Source organism: Moschus berezovskii, chromosome 25 (assembly GCF_049115385.1).
Source record: "Moschus berezovskii isolate FMDL1 chromosome 25, NW_MosBer_1.0, whole genome shotgun sequence".
In the NCBI taxonomy this organism is placed as follows: domain Eukaryota; kingdom Metazoa; phylum Chordata; class Mammalia; order Artiodactyla; family Moschidae; genus Moschus; species Moschus berezovskii.
Window position 1 is genome coordinate 20061819 of NC_142484.1, and position 22588 is coordinate 20084406.

The following is a 22588-nucleotide window of genomic DNA, read 5'->3' on the forward strand; positions in this document are numbered from 1 at the left end:
TTAGCTGATTCGCTTTGTTGTGAAGCAGAATCTAATACAATATTGTAAAGCAATTACACTCCAATAATAAAATACAAAAAAAAAAAACCAAACCCAAAACACCCTGTAAAACATCAGGAAAAACTCCATCAGGATCGCTGGTGAAAAACCAACTCAAGTATTCTAGCCCACATTAAACTTGTCTAGTTAGATCTTGCTCTACTAAGGAGAGAGCTTCCCAGGTGGTGCTAGTGGTAAAGAACCTGCCTGCCAGTGCAGAATACATAAGAGATGCCAAGTTCAATCCCTGGATTGGGAAGATCCCCTGGAGGAGAGCATGGCAACCCACTCCAGTATTCTGACCTGGAGAATCCCATAAACAGAGGAACCTGGCGGGTTACAGTCCATGGGATTACAAAGAGGAGGACACGACTGAAATGACTTAACATGCCCACATGCATACTAAGGAGACCTACGGATGGGCTGAGGTGATGGAGGCAGGACCAGTGCGAGGTTCTTTTTATTTTAAAAGCACTCCTCTTGGGACTTCTCTGGTGGTCCAGTGGTTAAGAATCTGCACTTCCACTTCTGGGGACCTGGGTTCAATCCCGAGTTGGGGAACTAAGGTACAGTATGCTGCATGGTGTGACCAAAAAATAAAAACATTTTAAAATAACTGTGTTCTTAGCTATATTCTCATGAGCAATGTGAACCCTGACTATTGTAAAACATTTTAAAAGTACAAATAAGTTAAAAGAACATTAAAAATAGAGTTAATGGGCAATAGTGACTTGCTTTCAAAGAGCATAGTATGGTAAAAGGGAAAAAGTCACTTTATCTGGAGCAGCCTGAGAAACAGTATCTCAGCCTGATAATCAAGGTTAGTATCAACAGCAATAAAGCAGGTTAACAGCATAAACCTTAGATACTAAGCCCTGAGAATAGTACTGCCCCTCTGTGGTTCTCCTCCCCCATATTCATAACCCTAGTCTAATTGCAAGAAAAACATCAGACAAACCCCAAACAAGGGACATTCTGTAAAATAACTTCACGGTATTCTTCAAAATTATCAACATCACAAAAAACAGAGAAATTCTAAGAAATTGTCATAGTCCAGAGCAGGTAGGGAGATGTGGTGAGTAAAAGAAATGTAAGAATCCTGGAAAAGAAAGAGAAAAATTAGGCAAGAAGCGAAGGAAATCTGAATACAATATGGAGTTTAGTTAATAATAATGAATACGGTTGGTACTATTGTCACCACTAATGAAATAATATTTTTTATGAAATATAAACTGTTCACTGTCCGGGAAGCTGAGTGAGAACCTGGATAACAGTCCTGGACTCTTTACTCTCTGGACATCCGTCTGCCCCAGGCCCCCAAACAAGAGCTTCTCATGTGGGTGGTTGGGTGTGTGCTCAGCTGCTCAGTTGTGTCTAACTCTTTTGCGACCCCACGGGCTGTGACCTGCCAGGTTCCTCTGTCCATGGCATTCTCCAGGCAAGAATATTACAGTTGGTTACCATTTCCTTCTCCAGGGGATCTTCCCAACCCAGGGATCGAACCCACATTTCCTGCATGGGCAGGTGGGTTCTTTACCATTGAGCCACTTGGGAAGCCCTCTCCTGTGAATAGGCTTTGCTAAAATAGCTTTTTCCTCTGGGTACAAAGTCCCCTACTATTCCCTCCCCTCCAATCTCAGAGTTCAAACCAGTACCCAGCCTGGGCTGACACCTGCCTCAGGGCTCAGGGTGCACTCACTGCCTTTTAGGTGCATCCCCTGCCTTTTGCTTTCCCTTCCCCCTCCCTCTGATTGAGCTCATAAGTGAGATGTCAATGGGCCTCTCAATACTGAATCAGTGTTCACAATACGAGGGTAGTTGTAAAAGCAAACCCTGGTGGCTCAGATGGTAAAGAATTTGCCTTCAATGTGGGAGACCCTGGTTCAATCTCTGGGTTGGGAAGATCCCCTGGAGAATTCCACGGACAGAGGAGCCTAGTGGGCTACAGTCCACAGGGTCCCAAAGAGTTGGCCATGACTGAGAGACAAGCCCACTAAGTATTTTCTATAAACCAGTATCCACATCTACTGCTATCGTGAATATCTAAATCAGGATGTATCTTCAGCATATTATATACACATTAAATGTATGGCAAATACTTTCCAAATAAAAAAGGAACCAAAGCATTATAGAGGACTAGTCTGTTTTATAAAATATGAAATAATTTCTTCTGTATTACTCTTATTTCTCTAGACTACAAAGGAAGCAGATAATTTAATTTACAATTTTGTTGCTGTTGCTCAATGGAACACCTAAGTCCCAGTACCTTTGAAAGTACAATTTTGTGGTATCCTGAATTCATTAGTCATGTGTAATAAAAAATAGCTAATTTCCGAAGAAGACTATTCATTCTAGGAGATCCAGTCAAAGGAAGGAGAAAGATGATGGAGCAAGGTACCAATGCGCAGGTCGGGGGCTAGAGAAACCATTCCAGGTCACAGTGCAGGATGGGGGTGTTTCCCATTTCCCTCTCTCCTTCTCCATCAGAACAATCCTTTCACGGCAGAGACCCTGACAGTCACTCTCACCATTCCCCAGAAGCTCTCCGCACACTGCGTGGTACAGAGCAGGCGCTCAGCCCTGTTTCTGACTCAACAAGAATAGTAGGACAAATGCATGAATGCATGAGGGTCTGCCAGCCCAGAAAGCAATTGGGGGGGGGAAAGGGGCCCAGAGCCCCCACGTGCCACAGACTGGGAGTCCAACTCCTCCCACATTGGGAGAGGAGAGAACTCCCCTCCACCGCCTTCCAAAGACAAAGGTGATTCAGAGTAAATTCTGCAGCAGTGTGGGGTGCGTGGACGAAGGATGTCATTGATACCCAGTCCCCACACTGAGGAACTTTGCTGAATGGTCCAGAATCCCCTGTATGCTCAGCAGCCCCTCTCACAGGATAGTGGGGTTCCAGAGCTGCCCACAGGGCCCTGAGTCCCACATCACCCCCATCATCGCTGTGCAAGAGCAGAGGGTGAGGAAGGAGTAGAAAATGGAGAAAACAGGATATGAACAGATCACTGGAGCCACCAAAGGATAAAATTCTTCTTCCATAGTGTTACTTCCACCCTGGTCTATGCAAACGTGAAGGATGTGTTGATGATAATAGTGCATAGGACACAATGCGTACTGTGATATTGGAAAGAGGCATGTTATCTATCACTGCAGAAGCTAGGAAAAGAGAGTGGAAAGCAAAAGAAAATGAGCTGGCCAAAACTTCTCATGGAAGTTTATGCTCCTCAAACATCCTCATGGTGCTTCCTCAGGAAAGGATCTTGGTGCCATCATGAAGAACTCTACAAATAACAAATGCTGTAGAGGGTGAGGAGAAGAGGGAAGCCTCCACACTGTTACTGGAGATGTAAACTAGTGCAGCCACTATGGAAAACAGTCCAAATATATATATACATATATGATCCAGAAATCCCACTCCTGAACATATATCTGGAGAAAACTCTAATTCAAAAAGATACATGCAGCCCAATGTTTGTAGGAGCACTGTTCACAATAACCAAGATATGGAATCAACCTAAATGTCCATCAACAGATGAACTGATAAGGAAGATGTGGTACATATACACAATAGAATATTATTTAGCCATAAAAAAGAACAAAATAAGGCCATTTACAGCAACCTGATTGCAGCCATGAAATTAAAAGACGCTTACTCCTTGGAAGGAAAGTTATGACCAACCTTGATAGTATATTAAAAAGCAGACACATTACTTTGCCAACCAAGGTCCGTCTAGTCAAGGCTATGGTTTTTCCCGTGGTCATGTATGGATGTGAGAGTTGGACTGTGAAGAAAGCTGATCGCCGAAGAATGGATGCTTTTGAACTGTGGTGTTGGAGAAGACTCTTGAGAGTCCCTTGTACCGCAAGGAGATCCAACCAGTCCATTCTAAGGGAGATCGATCCTGGGTGTTCATTGGAGGGACTGATGCTGAAGCTGAAACTGCAATACTTTGGCCACCTCATGCAACGAGTTGACTCACTGGAAAAGACTCTGATGCTGGGAAAGGTTGGGGGCGGGAGGAGAAGGGGACGACTGAGAATGAGATGGCTGGATGGCATCACCGACTCTGTGGACATGAGTTTGAGTGTACTCCGGGAGTTGGTGATGGACAGGGAGGCCTGGCGTGCTGTGATTCATGGGGTCGCGGAGAGTCGGACACGAATGAGCGACTGAACTGAACAGCAACCTAGAAAAATCTAAGATTATTATACTAAGTGAAGTAAGCCAGAAAGAGAAAAACAAATACCACATGACATCCCTTGTATATAGAACCTAAAATATGACATAAATGAACTTATTTACTAAACAAAAATATACTCAAGGTTTCCCCTGTGGCCCAGATGGTAAAAAATATGCCTGCAATGCAGGAGATCTAGGTTTGATCCCTGGATCGTAAAGATGCCCTGGAGAAGGGAATGGCAACCCACCCCAGTATTCTTGTCTGGAGAATTTCATGGACAGAGAGGCCTGGCAGGCCACAGTCCATGTTATAGTCAGACTCACAAAGAGTTGGACACAACTGAGTGACTAGCACTTTCACTTTAGAAAACAAAGGTCTGGTTAATGAGAGTGGATGGGGTGGGACAAACTAGAAGTTTGGGAGTTGTATATATACACTCCCATATATCAAATAGATAAGCAACAAGGTCCTACTGTTTTGCACCGGAAACTATATTCAATATCCTGTGATAACCCATAATGGAAAAGAATATGAAAAAGGATATATATATGTGTATGTGTGTGTCTGGTCTGTCTGTCTATATAAAGCTGAATCACTTTCCTGTACCCCAGAAACTAATACAGTAATGTAAATCAACTATACTTTTTAAAAAAGACTTTTATACTTTAAGGACAGTAAATATGAATCACCAACACTTTTTAAAAAAGATTTAGGAAATGTGGCCCCACTGGAAAATGCTGGTGACAGCTATCTGATTATGCTAAAATAAAATGGAGATGTGATATGACTAATAGCTTCACTTGTGTATCTGAACCTCACATAAGTCATTTAGAAGTATTCTGAGTTAAATCTACACCAGAAAAGGCCATGCTTGCCTCAAAGAATATACTGCCCCACATTCCTGGCTGGCCTTCCTTCATCCACTCTTCCTCATAGTTTCTTAAACAACATTCCATAAGGTGTCCACACTAGGTTGCACTGGAAGATAAAGGTCATTTTAAATGGTGGAGTTATGCTGAATAAGACATGCACCTCTGTGAATGATGTGTTGTAAAGTTTTTCTGGTTTTTCAGGAGAGGAGCCTTCAGAGGTCCATCAGAAATGGAGAGCTTGATAATGTCATATATTAAATTTATCCTGAGCCCGTGAGACTTCCAAAGTTGGGAGAGAACTAGCAGTTCTAATTCATGGTATTCCAAGCTTACTCAGTAAACTCCCCTTTCACTCCCCAGAGCTTCAGTCTGCTTCTGCTGCTAAGTTGCTTCACTGTGTCCAACTCTGTGCGACCCCATAGACGGCAGCCCACCAGGCTCCCCCGTCCCTGGGATTCTCCAGGCAAGAACACTGGAGTGGGTTGCCATTTCCTTCTCCAGTGCATGAAAGTGAAAAGTGAAAGTGAAGTTGCTCAGCCGTGTCCGACTCTTAGTGACCCCATGGACTGCAGCCCACCAGGCTTCTCCGAACATGGGATTTTCCAGGCAAGAGCACTGGAGTGGGGAGCCATTGCTGTCTCTGGAGCTTCGGTCTAGAGAATAAATTATATGGTCAGTCGACCTAGAGGTCATCAAGCACGATCTCCCCCTCAGTGCAGGAAGCAGCCAGACAAGTGGCGTTTAGAACCACCGCAAGCTTCCAGGCCCACAGTGATCTCCATCAGATCTTGCAGTAATGTGTCTAGGCAGAAACCCAACCAGGAAGTGTCCCAGCCAGAGATCAGACTCAGAAACTAGGTGGATCTGGGTTTAAAGACTCGTTCCAACATCTACTGGCTATGAAACCCTGCATGCAAGAGTGGTAAGTTGCTTCAGTCATGTCCGACTCTGTGCCACCAGGCTCCTCTGTCCCTGGGGATTCTCCAGGCAAGAATGCTGGAGACCTTGGCAAGTCATTAATCTATAGGCCCCAATTTCCCCATCAGGGAAATAGGAAATATAATACCGCTGAAGTCATTCGGTTCTGCATTCAATTCTTTATATTCATCTTTCTGTTCAACTACTAAGAAAAATTTAATTTAAAAACTGGAACTAAATAGTATCACAGGTTTATATTTAGTGACCTTTATTCTCTGCCTGTTTCTTGGGCTCCTTCTTATTCACTAAAAGGGCTGATGTTCATGCTGAAGCTCCAGTTCTTTGGCCACCTAATGCAAAGAGATGATTGATTGGAAAAGACCCTGATGCTGGGAAAGAGTGAAGGCAAAAGGAAAAGGGGTGGCAGAGGCTGAGATGTTTAGATAGTGTCGACGACTCAATAGACATAAATCTGAGCAAATTCTGGGAGATAGTGGAGGACAGAGGAGCCTGATGTGTTGCAGTCCATGGGGTCCCAAAGAATCGGACACAACTGAGCTGCTAACACTTTCACTTTCCCTGAAAAACAGAAAGAGTTTCATCAACTGGGGATTTACTCTGAGAGCCCGTGATACTTCGTGAAGTGAGGACTCGGTGGTAGAAGAGCGCTGACCTTGTTAACAGACCCTGATAGTGCACATTTCCAGGCTGCTCTGCAGTTGCTCCATCTCCTTTCCCACCCCCTCCTGTGTCCATAAGTCTGTTCTCTCTGTCTGCATCTCCACTGCTGCCCTGCAAATACACAGCACCTTATGTAAAATAGATAGCCAGTAGGAATTTGCTGTATGATTCAGGGAGCTCAAACCGGAGCTCTGTGACAACCTAGAAGGGTGGGATAGGGAGGGAGGTGGGAGGGAGATTCAAGAGGGAGGGGACATTTGTATACCTATGGCTGATTCATGTTGATGTATGGCAGACACCAACACATATTTAAAAGCAATTATCCTTCAATTAAAAAAAAGACCCTGTTAGTGGACCTGCTCTGCCAATGACTGGCCGCTGTCTCTACCAAGGACAGGACTTCCCTGATAGCTCAGTTGGTAAAGAATCTTCCTGCAATGCAGGAGATTCCGGTTCGATTCCTGGGTTGGGAAGATTTGCTGGAGAAGGGATAGGCTACCCACTCCAGTATTCTTGGGCTTCCCTAGTGGCTCAGCTGGTAAAGAATCCACCTGCAATGCAGGAGACCTGGGTTCGATCCCTGGGTTGGGAAGATTCTCTGGAGAAAGGAAAGGCTGCCCTTTCCAGTACTGTGACCTGGAGAATTCCATGGACTCTACAGTCCATGGGGTAGCAGAGTCAGACATGACTGAGCGACTGGCACTGTTCACTTTCTACCAAGGACTAGTATAAGGCCAAAGACCTGGGGTGGGGGAGGCGGGGGCCCTTTGACCTACTTAAGGGACTGCCTTCTGAGGCCGATGGACAAGCTGCTAGGGCTGAGTACAGCTCTAGTTCTGCCTCCTGCCTGGTGAGTGCTGGGTAGGTGGGAACTCTCGTAACCTGGTGACCCTGGTAAACTGGTCAGCTGGCTCAGTGGCTGACCACCCAAGAAAGAACTGCCTCTTAAAAGCCATGTACTACATTTTCATCATCTTTCTGTAAAACACATTCTTTTAAACAATTTTTAAAAAACACATCAAAAAACTATAACAGAGTATAGCAGATTCACTTTGCTGTATACCTGAAAATAACACAGCATGGTAAATTAACTATGCTCCAATAAAAAAAAAGGAGAAAAAATGCTGGCACAAAATACTTTAAAATTTTTTCAGTTTTTAAAAGTTTTAAAATGTACTTAAGATGTTAAACTTAGATGTATTAAAACTTATTTGCTTAAAAAAAAAAAAAAAAAACTGTGACAAAGCGATCAGCTCATCCCAGGTAGCCCGGGCCTTTTCTGGCTTTAGCACTGAAAGTTTCACATCCTGGAAAACCCCTTTTCCTCAGGCGAATGTGAGACAGTTAAACATTTACGTGCACGACAATAGAAGTACAGGGACTAATACATTTATACCGATTGCTGCCGCTCATTCAGTTGTGTCTGACTCTCTGCAGCCCCGTGGACTGCTGCACACCAGGCCTCCCTGTCCTTCACCATCTCCTGGAGTTTGCTCAAACTCACGTCCATTGAATTGGTGATGCCACCTAACCATGTCATCCTCTGCTGCCAGCTTCTCCTGCCCTCAGACTTTCCCAGGATCAGGGACTTTTCCAATAAGTTGGCTCTTTGCATCAAGTGGCCAAAGTATTAGAGCTTCAGCTTCAACATCAGTCCTTTCAATGAATATTCAGGGCTGATGTCCTTTAGGATTGAGTGTTTTGATCTCCTTACATTGGTTAACTCTGGTTAATAGATTATTTAATAGTTTATTTTACTTGTATTATACATGACCTTATATATATAATTTTTGAGTCCAGAAAACTTTGGTTATATTCTCAGTGTAAGAATGGTAGCCATACTTCTTATGGACAATTCACTTTCTTTTTTTAAATTCTTATTTTATATTGAAGTATAGTTTTTGATTAATAATGACGTTTTAGTATCAAGTGTGGATACATGTACATGTATAACTGAATCACTTTGCTACAGACCACTTTGCTGTAGACAAGACTTTTAAAACTTGTCTTTAGTGAAACCACATTTTAATTTGCTAAACAGGAAGCCGGGGGAATTATAAAAGTCATTTTAAAGAAAAACATCTATTTCTGCTTTATTGACTATGCCAAAGCCTTTGACTGTGTGGATCACAACAAACTGTGGAAAATTCTTCAAGAGATGGGAATACCAGACCACCTGACCTGCCTCCCGAGCAATCTGTATGCAGATTAGGGAGCAACAGTTAGAACTGGACATGGAACAATAGACTGGTTCCAAATAGGAAAAGGAGTACGTCAAGGCTGTATATTGTCACCCTGCTTATTTAACTTATATGCAGAGTACATCATGAGGAATGCTGGGCTGGAAGAAGCACAAGCTGGAATCAAGATTGCTGGGAGAAATAACAATAACCTCAGATATGCAGATGACACCACCCTTATGGCAGAAAGAAGAGGAACTCAAAAGCCTCTTGATAAAAGTGAAAGAGAAGAGTGAAAAAGTTGACTTAAAGCTCAACATTCAGAAAACTAAGATCATGGCATCTGGTCCCATCACTTCATGGCAAATAGATGGGGAAACAGTGGAAACAGTGTCAGACTTTATTTTTTGGGGCTCCAAAATCACTGCGGATGCTGATTGCAGCCATGAAATTAAAAGACGCTTACTCCTTGGAAGGAAAGTTATGACCAACCTAGATAGCATATTAAAAAGCAGAGATACTACTTTGCCAACAAAGGTTCGTCTAGTCAAGGCTATGGTTTTTCCAGTGGTCATGTATGGATGTGAGAGTTGGACTGTGAAGAAAGCTGATCGCCGAAGAATTGATGCTTTTGAACTGTGGTGCTGGAGAAGACTCTTGAGAGTCCCTTGCACAGCAAGGAGATCCAACCAATCCATCCTAAAGGAGATCAGATGCCGAGGCTGAAATTCTAATACTTTGGCCACCTCATGCGAAGAGTTGTTCAGTTCAGTTCAGTCGCTCAGTCGTGTCCGACTCACCGCGACCCCATGAATCACAGCACGCCAGGCCTCCCTGTCCATCACCAACTCCCAGAGTTCACTCAAACTCATGTTCACAGAGTCAGTGATGCCATCCAGCCATCTCATTAGCGGTTGTCCCCTTCTCTTCCCGCCCCCAACCTTTCCTAGCATCAGAGTCTTTTCCAGTGAGTCAACTCGTCGCATGAGGTGGCCAAAGTATTGCAGTTTCAGCTTTAGCATCAGTCCTTCCAATGAACACGCAGGATTGATCTCCTTTAGAATGGACTGGTTGGATCTCCTTGCAGTCCAAGGGACTCTCAAGAGTCTTCTCCAACACCACAGTTCAAAAGCATCAATTCTTCGGCGATCAGCTTTCTTCACAGTCCAACTCTCACATCCATACATGACCACAGGAAAAACCATAGCCTTGACTAGACGGACCTTTGTTGGCAAAGTAATGTCTCTGCTTTTTAATACACTATCAAGGTTGGTCATAACTTTCCTTCCAAGGAGTAAGCGTCTTTTAATTTCATGGCTGCAATCAGCATCCACAGTGATTTTGGACCCAAAAAAATAAAGTCTGACACTGTTTCCACTGTTTTCCCATATATTTCCCATGAAGTGATGGGACCAGATGCCATGATCTTAGTTTTCTGAATGTTGAGCTTCAAGCCAACCTTTTCACTCTCCTCTTTCACTTTCATCAAGAGGCTTTTGAGTTCCTCTTCACTTTCCTCCATAAGGGTAGTGTCATCTGCATATCTGAGGTTATTGATATTTCTCCCGACAATCTTGATTCCAGCTTGTGCTTCTTCCAGCCCAGTGTTCCTCATGATGTACTCTGCATATAAGTTAAATAAGCAAGGTGACAATATACAGCCTTGACGTACTCCTTTTCCTATTTGGAACCAGTCTGTTGTTCCATGTACAGTTCTGACTGTTGCTTCCTGACCTGCATACAGGTTTCTCAAGAGGCAGGTCAGGTGGTCTGGGATTCCCATCTCTTTCAGAATGTTCCACAGTTTATTGTGATCCACACAGTCAAAGGGTTTGGCATAGTCAATGAAGCAGAAATAGATATTTTTCTGGAACTCTCTTGCTTTCTCCATGATCCAGCGGATGTTGACAATTTGATCTCTGGTGCCTCTGCCTTTTCTAAAACCTGCTTGAATATCTGGAAGTTCATGGTTTACATATTGCTGAAGCCTGGCTTGGAGAATTTTGAGCATGACTTTACTAGCGTGTGAGATGAGTGCAATTGTGCAGTAGTTTGAGCACTCTTTGGCATTGCCTTTCTTTGGGATTGGAATGAAGACTGACCTCTTCCAGTCCTGTGGCCACTGCTGAGTTTTCCAAATTTGCTGGCATATTGAGTGCAGCACTTTCACAGCATCATCTTTCAAGATTTGAAAGAAGAGTTGACTCCCTGGAAAAGAGTCTGATGCTGGGAGGGATTGGGAGCAGGAGGAGAAGGGGACGATAGAGAATGAGATGGCTGGATGGCATCACCGACTCGATGCACATGAGTTTGGGTGAACTCTTGGAGTTGGTGATGGACAGGGAGGCCTGGTGTGCTGCGATTCATGGGGGTTGTAAAGAGTCAGACACGACTGAGTGACTGAACTGAACTGAACTGAAACTGATAAGGTAGACTTTTTGCACTAATGTAAGGAAAGGAAAAAGATGACAGAAATTTATCTTTGTCTAAAAAGATGCTAAAATCTTTCTTCCTAAAAATGCTGTGCTTTGATTCAGTCTTCCCTCTAGCTACCACTCCATTATCTTCTTATCTTTTCCAAGCTTCTTTAAGAAGCCTGAACTTACTATCTTCACTTCCTCTCTGTGGATGAACTCTTTAATCCTCTCTGATCTGGCTTCTGCCACCAATTCTCACCAGAACCTGCCCTGACCAAGGTCATAGCAGGCACCAAGGTCTTGATTGGACCTTGCCTGTTTCTCGAACAATGTTGACACATCCCTGCCTCTTAAAACTTCTGACTTGAATTCTGGATGCTGTTCCTTTCAGTTAGCATTCTACCTATCTTACCAGAATCCCCTCATTCTAAAGGTGCTTCCCTCATCCAACCTTGTATTTATTTTAATTTTTTGGCCATGCCATATGGCTTGAGGAATCCTAGCTCCCTAACCAGGGATTGAACCTGGGACTTCTGCAGTGAAAGCACAGAGTCCTAACCACTGGACTACCAGGGAATTCTTCAACCCTTTAACTTTAGTGTTCCTTAGAATTCCATGCAATCCTACCATTCAGTACCCCAGTGGAAAACCACCTAACTCAGGATTTTAGCAGCATATACATCCTCGGTTAGCACGTAGCCATTTATGATCCCAAACTTCACATCTCCAGCTACACAATTATCCAAGTGTTCACACCTTTGTATCCAGTTACCAAGCCCATCATTTCCTATGTGGCCAATAAAGAATTCATAATGTTTGCAGAGAAAGGATCTCCCTTTCAGAATCTGTATGATTTTTTAAAAAGCCACCCATTCAGCGAGGAGCTAAAACCAGTGTGAGAGATGAGAAAATGCAGTCAGAGTCCTAACCAATGGACTGCCAGGGAAGTCCCTGCAATGAAATAATTGAGATAACAGTGACAGACAATTTTTTTTTGGGGGGGGGCTCTAAAATCACTGCAGATGGTGACTGCAGCCATGAAATTAAAAGAAACTTGCTCCTTGGAAGAAAAGTTACAATCAACCTCAACAGCATATTAAAAAGCAGAGACACTACTTTGCCAGTAAAGGTCTATCTAGTCAAAGCTATGGTTTTTCCAGTAGTGTATGGATATGAGAGTTGGACTATAAAGAAAGCTGAGCACTGAAGAATTTATGCTTTTGAACTGTGGTGTTGGAGAAAACTCTTGAGAGTTCCTTGGACAGCAAAGAGATCCAACCAGTTCATCCTAAAGGAAATCAGTCCTGAGTATTCATTGGAAGGACTGATGCTAAAGCTGAAACTCCAATACTTCGGCCACCTGATGTGAAGCACTGACTCCTTGGAAAAGACCCTGATTCTAGGAAAGATTGAAGGCAGGAGGAGAAGGGGACGACAGAGGATGAGACGGTTGGATGGCATCACTGACTCTATGGACATGCATTTGAGTAAGCTCCGGGAGTTGGTGATGGACGTGGAAGCCTGACATGCGCAGTCTATGGGGTTGCAAAGGGTCGGACACGACTCAGCGACTGAACTGAACTGAACTCAGAAAAATGGTCTGACATATATATATCCCCATGCCTCAGTCTTCAGAAATAAATAAGGTAAGACTTTGTATCATTGTTGTTGTTCAGTTGTGTCTGACCCCATGGACTGTAGTGACTGTAGCAACTGTAGCGACTCTTTGTGACCCCATGGACTGTAGCCCGCCAGACTCTTCTGTCCAGGCAAGAATACTGGAGTGGGTTGCCATTCCCTTCTCCAAGGGATTCTTCCCAACCCAGGGATCGAACCTGCATCTCCTGGGTCTCCCGCATTACCGCTGAGCCAGCACGGAAGCCCCAGGACCTGAGCACCAGTACCCAAGTCTCTGCCTCAGTCCACATAAGTCAGTCATGTCCGACTCTCTGCGGCCCTATGAATTGTGCCCTCCAGGCTCCTCTGTCCGTGGGATTCCCCAAGCAAGAATACTGGAGTGGGTTGCCTTTGCCTCCTCCAGGGGATGGTCTGGTAAGACTGGATGATGCTGAGCCTTGAATGCCAAGCTGTGAGCTTTCTAGATTATTCAAGAAAAAAGAAGGCTTGGGAGATCCACGAGGAAGACTAGAGGGAGCCTTGATGATTGCAGTTACAGAGAAGCTGGCAGGGACCTGAGAGGCCTGCCTTTCTCTGCAGGAGCCTCTTCCTCTCCAGGGTCCCTGACGGGGTCTTCCAGTCTCTCCGACTTCCAGGATGGGGGTTCAGGCTGGGACCAGAGTGGAGCAGGGTGATTAACGGCACAAGATCCATAACTGGTCGGGTCTGGGCTCAAATCCTGACTCCAGCACTTACTGGCCGGGACCGTGGCCAAGTTACTTAACTTTTCTGAAAGCATCAGCTACTCATGAGGCACATGAGGACCACAGTGGAACCCACTTGCTGGAGTTTTGCTGAGGTTAAATAAAACGATGCCTTACAGGTACTTGATGTGTGTTAACTCTTTTCACACTTGTCTTATCCCTGTTATATCTTTGTGTGCAGGCTGTCACAAGTCCTATATAAAACTCTGGGCTTGGGAAGGAGATGAAGACTGAAAATGATGACCCTCCAACTTCTCTTCCTCTGTTCCTTCTATTCTCTTGGGCAGGCCTACACCTCCCCAACATGAGCAGACACCGCCGGTACTCACAGACACACAGCTACACTTCTCTTGCCCCTCACACCATAGAACATGAAAGCCTGCTTCAGCTCAGCCTAAGGGCAGGCCTAGTCCTGCACGGCTGTTCCCTGTCTCACAAGCTTCACTCTCACAGATGTTCTACGCAGGACAGCCATTATCTCAGCCACGGGCCAAAGGACAAGGGAGCGATGGAGGCTAGAACAGGGACAGACAGCCCAGCCCAAGAGTTCTTCATCACTTCCCAAGTTAAGCCAGTGGAAATGGCATCCTCTTACAGCGTCGTGCCAGCCAGTTCAGATCAGCCATGCTGAGGGACTGTAATGAAAAATCGCAGGCATTGTGTGGTCAGCCTCACTGGGCAGAAACTCATCAGGGCAAGCAAGTTCTGTTTCCCACCTCCCTCTTCCCAGAAGCGACACCCCGGTGTGTCTGCAGGAGCTTCTGTCTCCACATCCCACCATGGCACCCCCCCCCCACCCCATCCCCGCCAGCAACATGGGGAGGACTTATCTGTGCTTCATCCCTGCTGGGCTGCAGCCAAGACTCTCCATGTTGTGTGTGAGGCATGGTTGGATGAGGCGGGGCAGATGGGGCAGCTGTGAGGGTGGATAACTAGAAGGAAAAGGGTCCGACACGTTCCTGTAAGAGAAGTAAACAAGAGCTCCATGAATTGGGCTTTGATTCTTTGAACAGATGCTTGAGCACACAGCATCTCCTGCCTTAACTTGGACAAGAGAATTCTTCCCAGACAACTCCTCCCCACCGGCTTCTCACAGACTTTTCCTCAGATTTCCCCTGGGGTAACTATCTGTTTAAACTAAAGTGGACCCTGAATTCATATGTTGATGCATTACCCCCAGTGTGATGGTATTTGGAGAGGGAGCTTTGAACATCATGAGGAACGCTGGGCTGGAAGAAGCACAAGCTGGAATCAAGATTGCTGGGAGAAATATCAATAACCTCAGATATGCAGATGACACTACCCTTATGGCAGAAAGTGAAGAGGAACTCAAAGCCTCTTGATGAAAGTGAAAGAGGAGAGTGAAAAGGTTGGCTTGAAGCTCAACATTCAGAAAACAAAGATTATGGCATCTGGTCCCATCACTTCATGGGAAATAGATGGAAAAACAGTGGAAACAGTGTCAGACTTTATTTTTTGGGGCTCCAGAATCACTGCAGATGCTGATTGAAGCCATGAAATTAAAAGACGCTTGCTCCTTGGAAGGAAAGTTATGACCAACTTTGATAGTATATTAAAAAGCAGAGACATGACTTTGCCAACCAAGGTCCGTCTAGTCAAGGCTATGGTTTTTCCAGTGGTCATGTATGGATGTGAGAGTTGGACTGTGAAGAAAGCTGATCGCCGAAAAATTGATGCTTTTGAACTGTGGTGTTGGAGAAGACTCTTGAGAGTCCCTTATACTGCAAGGAGATCCAACCAGTCCATTCTAAAGGAGATCAATCCTGGATGTTCATTGGAGGGACTGATGCTAAAGCTGAAACTGCAATACTTTGGCCACCTCATGCGACGAGTTGACTCACTGGAAAAGACTCTGATGCTCGGAAAGGTTGGGGGCAGGAGGAGAAGGGGACGATGGAGAATGAGATGGGTGGATGACATCACCGACTCTGTGGACATGAGTTTGAGTGTACTCCGGGAGTTGGTGATGGACAGGGAGGCCTGGCGTGCTGTGATTCATGGGGTCGCGGAGAGTCGGACACGACTGAGCGACTGAACTGAACTGAACTGAGGTATACCTCGCTTTTCAAAAGTTTGCTTTATGCTACTTGCTTTTAGGAGATACTTACATTTGTACGTGTTTTCCCTAAACAAAAGGAACCTGGAGAGAACTCGCTTTTACAAAAATAAAAGCGATCGAAAAATGAAGATAGTGATGGAACATGTGATTTTTTACCAGTCTTTATAGAGACAGGGCACACCTGGGCAGCCAGAGCTTCATTGTCGAATTCCTCCCCAATAACTACACTCAGCCTCTCAGCTTCAAGCTACCAGTGCTTAGAACTGTGTCGGCGAATGTGCTTTATCTGGATTTATTTTGTGCAACTGTTGGCAAGACGTGTCCTAAGGTAATTGCTTCTTCACTTGATGCTATTTCAGCTTATGAAAGGTGTCGCAGGAGCGCTCTACTTCCAGATAGCAAGGGAAACCTGCAATTCGATTTAGGTGACGTCGTGAGACTGAGCCCTCATGATGGAGTTAGTGCCCTTATAAGAGGAGGCAGCAGAGCTCGCTTGCTCTCTCACCCTCTCTTCCTTTCGTTCTCCTTCTCCTCCTGTCTCCCTCTGCCTGCTTTCTATCTCTGCTACTTTCTGCCAGGTAAGGAGGCCTGCTGGCTGCAAACCTGTAAGATAACCCCCACCAGGGAACGGAACCAGTCAGCATGTCAACCTCGGACCTCCCAGACTCCAGAGACTGTGAGAAATAAATTTCCGTGGTTTAAGCCACTCCATCTATGGTGTTTTGTTATGGCAGCCTGAGCTAAGACACTATCCAGTGATTCTAGGGAGAGATCAGCTTTGCTCTGTGAAGTCCTTCTGCTCTGAGACCCTCACAGGAATGAATTACCTGCCTCTTTCAAGCATGTCCTTCCTTTTTATTTTTGGAAGAGGTGACGATTGTGTTTAACTTCTCTGAGGACAATGAAAGAAAAAACTTCCCTGAGGCCTGTTGGTGTCCCTGCTTCCTCCCAGGTCAGTACAAAGCCAGGGTTCTGGGAGGCTGGGCTGTGTAGGCGGCAGGTCGTCTTCTTGGAAACCTTCTGGTCCTGAGGGCAGTGGACCCACTGCAGGTGCTGGGAACAACTCTGCTCTGCAGGCTGCGGGGAGTGCCGAGTGCAGGAAGTGGGGGGTCAGGGTTCTTTCCTCACCATCCCAAGCCATCTCCACTGGGGGAAATTATCTGGAAGAAGCTTGGAGAGTGTGTTGGTCTGCTAGGACCACCATAACAAAATTCCCTGGTGGTTCAGATGGTAAAGAATTCGCCTTCAGTGCAGGAGACCTCAGGTTCGATACCTAGGTTGGGAAGATCCTGGAGAAGGGCTGCTGCTGCTGCTAAGTCGCTTCAGTCGTGTCCGACTCTGTGCGACCCCATAGACGGTAGCCCACCAGGTTCCCTGGTCCCTGGGATTCTCCAGGCAAGAACACTGGAGTGGGTTGCCATTTCCTTCTCCAATGCATGAAAGTGAAAAGTGAAACTGAAGGCGCTCAGTCGTGTCCAACTCTTAGCAACTCCATGGACTGCAGCCCACCAGGCTCCTCTGTCCATGGGATTTTTTAGGCAAGAGTACTGGAGTAGTATTCTTGCCTGGAGAATCCCAAGGACAGAGGAGCCTGGATGGTTACCGTCCACGGGTTCACAAAGAGTCAGACGTGATTGAAGTGACTTAGCATGCACACATGCATACCAAAATTTAACAGCATAGATCTTTAGGTGATATAATTATGAGTGTTTTTCACTTTTCTTTTTGTGCACAAAAAAATCATTTTCACAACCAAACAAACGTCACTTGTTGGTCCTGTCATCATACCCAGCACATCATTTATGAGTCCCTGTGTAGAATCACCAGCTCCTTAATTCAGGTTGATGTAATTGGAAATGTGAAACTGCTTATGGCTGCAGTTTGCACCTGTGGTGGTTAGATTCTCAGGGTAGCTTTTTTTTTTAATTCTAAAGAAGTACAGTTGATTTACAATTTTGTATTAGTGTGCAATAAGTACACTATATAATAGCTGTATAGCAACATGATTCAGTTATAAATCAGTCAACCATCCTTGTGTCTCTGGAATGAATTCAACTTGATCATGGTATGATCCTTTTTATGTGTTGTTGGGTTCAGTTTGCTGGGATTTTGTTGAGGAGTTTTACACCTATATTCATCAAAGATATTGGCCTCTAAACTTTTTTTTTTTTTTAAACTTTTTTGGTAGTGTCTTTATCCAGTTTTGGTATGATGTGGTAGGAATATGTGAAGGAGAAAAGACAGCTTCTTCAGTAAGTGGTATTGGGAAAATTGGGCAGATACATGTAAAAGAATGAAATTACAACATTCTCTAACACCGTATACCAAATAAATAAATAATAATAACCACCTCAGAGTAGATTAAAGACCTAAAGCTAAGATGGGACTGTCCACTGGTCAAAGTCAGGCGCCCTTTTCCATCCACTACCACCTGCAAAGCTGCTTGCTCCACACATTCTCACTAAAACCACCAGGGGAGGGAGAAGTTAGAAGTGTGTTTGTGAACAGAAAAAGATCTTCCTGTCACCCATATACATCTCTGTGTTTGGCTTGAGCCACCAAATGATAGAAACCAAGCCCTTTCCTTGCTTCTCAGCCTGGCTTCTAAACCTACTTCCCTCCCTCCCTCCCAGGGCTAAGCATATTTTTACCCCTTAATGTTTTTTCTCTGTGTCAGTTATCAGGGTTTTCAGTGTGATTTTTATGGAAGGAAGAGACATGGAACTGGTACATGGAAACTGATTGAAGGGCTGATTGGGATGGGGGCCAGCAATTCCATGAGAGAGAGATGACTGTAGAAGATCACATACAGTGGGAGGGTGTGGGATTGTTCTTAATTTTTTAATAGTCCAACACAGGCTCTAGCCAATTGTGTAGGTTCCATATTTGCCAGACAAACTGCTTGATCCCAATCATGATTTTCTTGCCCTTATGCCTCGCTGGGCGTTCACTCATGAGTGCGTTGACAAGAGAAGACAAGCAAGGTGAAGGAGACATTGGAAACAAGTAAGCCATGTTTTAGGAAGAAAAGAGACGTCATCAGTAAAATGCAAATCAAAACCACATTGAAACCCCCATACGTCATCGGATTATAAAATGGTGTGGCCACTTCTGATAACACTTTGGCAGTTCTTTTAACTTTTCGTTAAAAAGTTAAACAATGAATTACTGTGTGACATAGCAATTTCATACCCAGGAATTGGCAAAATATAAATCTGTTTAAGGCAGAACAAGAAAAGAAATTTAAGCATAAAATCCTGTCTATCCATTTGGGCCACTACCCTCTTTACTGTGCATTATTTGCGTGCTCAGTCATTGAGTCATGTCTGACTCTTTGCAGCCCCATGAACTGTGCACTATAACATCCACATTATACATTAACCAGATCTCCTTGAAAGATGTAGGAATGCCTGCTTGACTGAAAAGAGAATTTTCTTCTGACGCCAGCAAGATAAGTCCTTAGGAGATAACATTCTTTCTCACTCCTGTAAGCGGTCATGGTGATCCACTACTTGCTTTGGAAGTACAGATATGGACTATGTGGACTATCCATATGCTACTTTGATATATAACCTTTTGTCTCAAAAATGTACATAACTGTACTTTGATCTCTTATAGGTGGAACAGCCCTCAGAGATTTCTGAAAGACTGTTTCTTGGGTTATAATCCTCAGATTGGGTTGAATAAAATTCCCCCCTTCTTTCTTGGATTGACTATTGATTAGTTTTTTCATCGACAGTACACATGTACAGCTACGAATTGTGAGTTTATGTTTTATTCAGGGGCTTACTGAGGACTATAGTCTGGATAACAGCCTCTCAGTAGCTCTAAGGGGATTATCTGAGGAGGCAGAGGGGCTTCCCAGGTGATGCTAGTGATAAAGAACCTGCCTCCCAATGCAGGACATGCAGGAGATCTGGGTTTGATCCCTAGGTCAGGAAGATCCCCTGGAGGAGGGCATGGCAACCCACTCCAGTAGTCTTGCCTGGAGAATCCCATGGACAGAGGAGCCTGGTGGGCTACAATTCATTGGGTCACAAAGAACTGGACATGACTGAAGCGACTTAGCAGGCACCCATGCGCCTAAGAGAATTAAAAACAAGCTGACACAAAAATTTGCACACAGATGTTCATAGTAGTATAATCCATAATAGGCAAAAAGTAGAGGAAAAAAAACCCTATCCATACAATGGAATATTATTCAGCAATAAAAAGAAATGCTGTGCTGAGACATACTTGTCTACTTAAAGAAAAGTGTACAGCTAAGAGTTGTGAGTGTATGTTTTATTCAGGGACTTACTGAGAACTATAGACTGGATGACAGCCTCTCAGTAGCTCTAAGGGGGATTGTCTGAAGAGGCAGAGGAGAAGCCAGTTTGTGATTTTTGGCTAGGGAGTACATGAGGCCAAGTATACATCTTGATGAAGGTTAACCGCCAGTCAAAAAGAACACCTATCTCAAGTTAATGACTTTAGGGTTTTTCCACTGTATAGGAAGATGCAAGACCATGGGGTTATTAACATTTTTCCTGAGTTATGTATCTAAGTACCTGAGGGGCCTGCTTGTCCACAGCACAGCGTGCTTCACCTGTCATCATCGGAATTTCCGCTCAGAGTGCCCAGTGAGCCCTGCAGTGGGTTACAACTTACCCCTTGAGAAATGGGGGGTGAGCAATGCTTTCTGTTCTTTGTTGACATGCCACAGCATGGGGGAACACTGAACAAACGAAGAACTATATAGAAATGGTCAGTGCTTTCAAATGTCAGTTGTGCCTTCATCTTTGGGCTTGCTTCTTTTTCAAAAGGAGTTTGAGATGGACATGGACACACTGCTATATTAAAAATGGATACCCAACAAGGATCTACTGTAGAGCACAAGGAACTCTGCTCAATGTTATGTGGCAGCCTGGATGGGAGGGGAGTGAGAGGGAGAATAAAGAAAGCAAAAGCTGCTCAGTCATGTCCGACTCTTTGTGACCCCATGGACTGTACATGAATTCTCCAGGCCAGAATCCTGGAGTGGGTAGCCATTCCCTTCTCCAGGGGATCTTCCCAACCCAGGGATCAAACCCAGGTCTCCCACATTGCAGGCAGATTCTTTACCATCTGTGCCGCAAGGGAAGTCCTTGAGGGAGAATGGATACATATTAATGTATGGCTGAGCTCCTTTACTGTTCACCTAAAACGATCACAACATTGTGTTTTTTTAGAATACAGTTTCCTTTATTCTATTTTCTTTTTCCTTTGGTTGGTTTTGGCTGCACAAGGTCGTCTTTGCTGTGTGAGGGCTCTCTGTAGTTGTGGTGGGTGGGAGCTTCTCCTCTTGCTGCATGCAGGATCAGTTATGTCTCATGGGCTGAGGTGACCTTCCTAGACCAGGGATCAAACCCACATCCCCTGTACTGGCAGGCAGATTCTTAACCACTGGACTACCTGGTAAGTCCTATCAGTTCAGTTCAGTTCAGTCGCTCAGTCGTGTCTGACTCTTTGCGACCCCATAAATCACAGCACGCCAGGCCTCCCTGTCCATCACCAACTCCCGGAGTTCATTCAACCTCACATCCATCGAGTTGGTGATGCCATCTAGCCATCTCATCCTCTGTCGTCCCCTTCTCCTCCTGCCCCCAATCCCTCCCAGCATCAGAGTCTTTTCCAATGAGTCAACTCCTTGCATGAGGTGGCCAAAGTATTGGAGTTTCAGCTTTAGCATCAGTCCTTCCAATGAACACCCAGGACTGATCTCCTTTAGAATGGACTGGTTGGACCTCCTTGCAGTCCTATCACAACATTGTTAATTGACAATACCCCAAAACAAAATAAAAAGTTAAAAAAAAAGCCTTTTTAAAGACTGGAAAACTCAAGAGAAGAATAGTATTTTATAACAGGCAAAAGCTATATGAAATTCAAACACAATATTGTAAAGCAATTATACTCCCATTAAAAAATTTTAAAAACCTCAAAAAAACTATATGAATTTTAGAACACAGCCATGCTCATTCCTTTACCTATTTTCTGTGGCTCCCTTTTTGCTACAAATGGCAGAGTTGAATAGTTGTAAGAGACCTTATGACTCATAAAACCTAAAATATCTACTCTCTGGTCCTTACAGAGAACATTGAGCTGTTCTTGCTCCAATTAATAACTTTTGGATTGGACAGCAGTACTGTGAACTTTGGAGACAGATTGTCTGGGTGGAAATCTACTGCCATAGTTTTGAGAACTCACCACGCTTCTCTAGTCTTTAGTTCCCTCATCTATAAAATGGAAATAATAGTACCTCCCTTACAGAGCTGTGAGAATAAAAAGATACAATGGATTTAATATGATTATTATTGTTATTATTACTATTGGCTACTTCGCAGAAAGATATAAATGCTGACAGCAGACACAGTCAGGAAGGTGGGATACACTGTAGCATACACTGCAGTTTGCTAATGAAATGCACCTTTGGATGAAATATTTAGACGTCAAGCACAGGTGGATGAAAAATGGGTACTCAGTGTGCCAGAATTAGATCACATATGCACTCTGCTTTTAAAAAAATATTTACTTATTTTTAAATTATTTATTTATTTGACTTCTCTGGGTCTTAGTTACAGCATCAGGGATCTAATTCCTTGGTCAGGGATAGAACCCAGACCCCCTGCTTTGGAGGCATGGAGTCTTAGCCACTGGACCACCAGGGAAGTTCCTGCATTCTGCTTCTTATTCTAAAGATAATTCTACCACTCAGAATTATCTCCAGTCTTCCGTTCTTGGCAGATGGACTTTCTCTAGTTCTCCATCATGTGACTGAAGATGGATACCCCCCAAAGCAGCTGAGTTTCATA

At 44.3% G+C, this 22588-nt stretch overlaps 1 non-coding gene across 1 annotated transcript; it reads right to left on the reverse strand.

Moving 5' to 3' along the window:
• Positions 1-11800: 11800 nt before the first annotated feature.
• Positions 11801-11873, reverse strand: TRNAE-UUC (transfer RNA glutamic acid (anticodon UUC)). The gene has a single exon. It is a non-coding gene; the product is annotated as a tRNA-Glu (tRNA).
• Between the last annotated feature and the right edge of the window lie 10715 nt (positions 11874-22588).